The sequence below is a fragment of the Lissotriton vulgaris genome, chromosome 2_1, assembly GCF_964263255.1.
Source record: "Lissotriton vulgaris chromosome 2_1, aLisVul1.2, whole genome shotgun sequence".
Taxonomy (NCBI): Eukaryota; Metazoa; Chordata; class Amphibia; order Caudata; family Salamandridae; genus Lissotriton; species Lissotriton vulgaris.
In genome coordinates, this window is record NC_141687.1 from 258,508,677 (window position 1) to 258,512,756 (window position 4,080).

The window sequence follows — 4,080 nt, forward strand, 5'->3', positions numbered from 1 at the left end:
GAGGAAAAGTTGTTTCAAAGAAAATCTAGACCTGCGATGTTTGATTCCTTTCGGGTTTGGCGCAAGGAGTCCAAACAGAAAGAAATCAAACTAAAAAAGAACGAAGCTAAAATAATGCGTATGAGTGTGATTCAGAAAGCCCAGAATCATGATAATCAGAGAATAGAAGCGGGTATAGTAATACAGGATAGATTAAATCGACCCTTGACCCCACACAATTGACCCCTGCTACTGTTCCATTTGTTGCCCATGCCCTGGTCCATCCGATACCTTAGCCACTCGTTCCCAACGCCCCGACTATTCAGGCCACTGTACCAATGGAAGGACTTCCATTCCTTTCCATTCCCCTTGTTGCACCTTCCACTGGTCCCGTACCTGTCCAACCTAATGTGCCTTCAACTCCCAGTGCAACCAACCCATTTCTTGTTGACAGTCATCCGACACCTTCCCCCAGTGCAGGGCTATTAGCGAATGCCTGGTCAGTGGTCTGTGATTATATCCCTTATGTAACTCTGCATAGACCACCCAGTCCCAGACGTCGCACCTTGCGCAGACTGATAGGTAGTACACAGGAACAACTAGCTATGAGTCAACAAGCTCGTATGTGGATGGAAAATAACACTATGTACACCGCTCAGGATATATGGATGACAATGGATCAGTGGACACGCATTCAACAGATTGATATTTTTTGTGAAATGTGTGACATACTGATCCAAATGTGGGAGGATTTTGTAGAATCAGGCCCATCCCCAGGTCTGTCTGACCTTTACCATAAGGTTGAAAAAGGGGATGTACAGGGCCCAGCATTATTATGCGATCTAATCATGCTGGTAGCCTACAGAGACTCCTTATCTTGTGTTACGTTAAAGAAGGGTTTTCCAATGAGGGAGGTACAGCCTGTTTGGAGAGACCGCGTTGTTGGCATAGATGGCAACCCTGAGACACCTGCAGGTTTTAGAAAAATGTGGGTCCATGTCCCTTGGAAAAGGTCTGACGTCCTCCAACTTAAAAGCCAATTGCATGACCCGGGTAAAAATCCAGCAGGTTATTATAAGGAATTGACTCAGACACTCCAATCTTGTGTGATGACTTTAGCAGATATAGATATGTTAATGGGACAGGTAGTACCGACTGAAGTATGGTCTAAAATACACCATAATGATCAGGCAGAATTTGGCCATACATGGAAAGAATTTGAGGAAGCTGACAGAGCTTGAACTGGTGGTGAGAAACCTGATCCCATGATCTTAGCCCTTCCAGCCCAGCTACTTACTGCCATGAAAAAGATGTTGACACTTCACTGTATCAATTGGGACAGATTAGCTGCTTGCAAGCAAAAGAAAGATAAAAGTGTCTCTGACTTTTTCACACGATTCGAAAGCACATTCACCGACTATAGTGGACAGGACATGACTTTAGAAGGTGGACAGCGACTGTTTGTGGATAAATTTGTGTCCAATTTGTTACCAGAGCTTGGGACTAAGCTAAAAATGTCAGAAAGTGCATGGCCCATCTCCACCCGTCTGGTATTTTGACAATGAACCGGTACTATGAAAATAAGGAGAATGAAGAGCGAGATAGAACGGATAAAAAGACTAAAGACTTAAAGACAAAGGTATTACTCTAACAAGCATACCCGACCCAGACCCAAAACAGAGGTTCCCCTAAGTTTCAGCGAATTGCTCAGAAACCTGCCCTGTGACTCCTCGCCCACTGCTGGGACTCACCCAGTGCGCTTATTGTCGCCAGGAGGGTCATTGGTGCGACTAGTGTCCCTTGTTGGCCCAGAAAAACTCTGCCCCCGATGACCTCTTCACAGGACAACGTCCCCGGAGAGGACGAGGGCGAGGCGGACCTAGAACGCAGTTACAGGACAGGCGCCCCCTTATGCAAGAGAATACATTTGATACCGCTAATTATGAGGACCGCAATTATTTTACTGAGGATTATGAGCCTGAAGAAGGGATGGGGTTCCTGTCCCACTAGGATTGCCAAGGACAAGAGAAGGGACCCATGCCTATTCCTGTTGACCAAATGACCAAATGTTACAACATTGGGCTCTACGGAAAAATTCTTGGTCGACACTGGTGCAACCAAAAGTTCTATTGCTAGGTCTAAAGTCCCTGGGGCCCCCTTGTCTGGTGCAAATAACATTTATGTCGGGTTTTCTGGCACCCCAGTATTTAGCCCCGTTTCACAACAACTGGAACTAACGATAGGACCCTACACAGTTGATTCCCCTTTGGTTTTGACTTCCACATGTGGCAAACATTTGTTGGGTTTACATCTATTAGAAAGATTACATGCCACCATATACTGTTCTCCTGATGGGGTTTACATTACTATGGGTCCCCCTACCACACACCCAGTATATTTAGCCTCTCAGATCCCAGTCCCTAGGAACTTCAGAATGTCCCTCCTGCTCTTTGGGCCCAAGGTGATACTGATGTCAGCCTTTTGTCCATGCCCCCTTTTCTGTTACCCTGAAGGAAAATGCTCGCCCTTCCCAACTTCCCCAATACAAAATACCCAAAGAAGGGGAAAGGGCATTACTCCAGATCATTTCTGAACTTGTTGACAAGGGCTTGTTTGAAGGGACAAGAGGAAATGTGTGCAATAGCCCCATTTTGCCTGTCCTAAAACGCACAGATCCTTCCAAGCCCCCTGTTTATCGTTTTGTCATTGATTTACGCGAGATAAACAAAATAGTAGTATCCCAGTTTCCCGTGGTCCCAGATATCCCCACTCTACTGACTATGGCTCCCCGGTCTGCATGTTTCTTCTCTGTCATTGACTTAAAAAACGCCTTCTTTAGTATACCTGTTGATGAACAGAGTAGGGACCTTTTTGTATTCTCATTAGCAGGACAGAGTTTCCGGTTCTGCAGAGCTCCACAAGGATGTACAGAGAGCCCTTCAATTTAAATTCAGGCCTTCAAGGGCCAACTTGATTCCCTGTCCCTACCTCAAGGTACAGCCATACTCCAGTACGTTGATGATTTGCGTTATGTAAAGAAGCTACAATGAAATTGCTCCTGCATCTGGCACAGTTCAATCACAAAGTTTCCCTCTCCAAACTCCAACATTGTCGACATGAGGTGACCTACTTAGGTCATCTCCTGTCGAAGGAGGGACGCCACCTTACCCCTGAACGAATACAAACAATCAGTAAAATGCCCCCACCAAAGACGCAGAAAGAGGTTCGTGCTTTTATTGGTATCTCCTCCTATTGCCGCAAGTGGATACACAAATTTTCTTTACTCATTAAACCTTTATTGGGAATCACACTTAAAGATGTTTCCCACCCACTCCCTTGGACAAATGAGTGCCAGCATGCATTTGAAGAACTGAAAACAGCCTTGTGTTCGGCTCCGGTGCTAGGCACCCCTAGTTATCAGAAGCCCATCACTCTTTCTGTACACGAGCATGATGGTTGTGCATTGTCAGTGCTAACACAGCGCTTTGGTGACAGACAACGCCCCTGTGCATATTTTTCTGCAGTTCTAGATCCAGCTGGACGGGCCAGGGGGCCGCCCCAGCCCCGGGTCCGTCCCTGGGTCTGCCGCATGGCAGGATGCCCTAGATAGGGTCCGGAAGGGCCCGGTCCTGGGGTCCCCGTTCCCCCGGCCTGCCACACTGCCCGGGACGGCGAGAGTTCCGTTGTGCCCGGGGAGCCTGGCTGGGTTCAGGAGCTCCGGCCGGGGCTCCGTCCTGGGTCCTGCCGCGTGGCAGGGTGCCCGTGACGGGGTCCGGAATGCCCGGGGAGGCTTCTCCTGTGCCTCGTGGCCTGGGAACCCAAGTGGGGTCCGGGGGCCCCGCTGGGCCCCGGGTGGGGTGCTCTGGCCTAGGGCCCTGTCCCCTGGCCTGCTTCACTGTCAAAGGCCCGAGACGGGGTTTCGTGGTGCCCAGGGAGCCTCCCTGCGCTTGGCTGGGTTCAGGAGCTCTGTCTGGGGGCCCTGAGGGCCCCTGGGAGGGTGGCCTCCCCACCCAGGGGCCCGTCCTGGGTCCTGCCATGTGGCAGGGTACCTGGGACGGGGTCCGGAGGGCCCGGGGTAGGCTTCCTCTGCGCCTCCGGGCT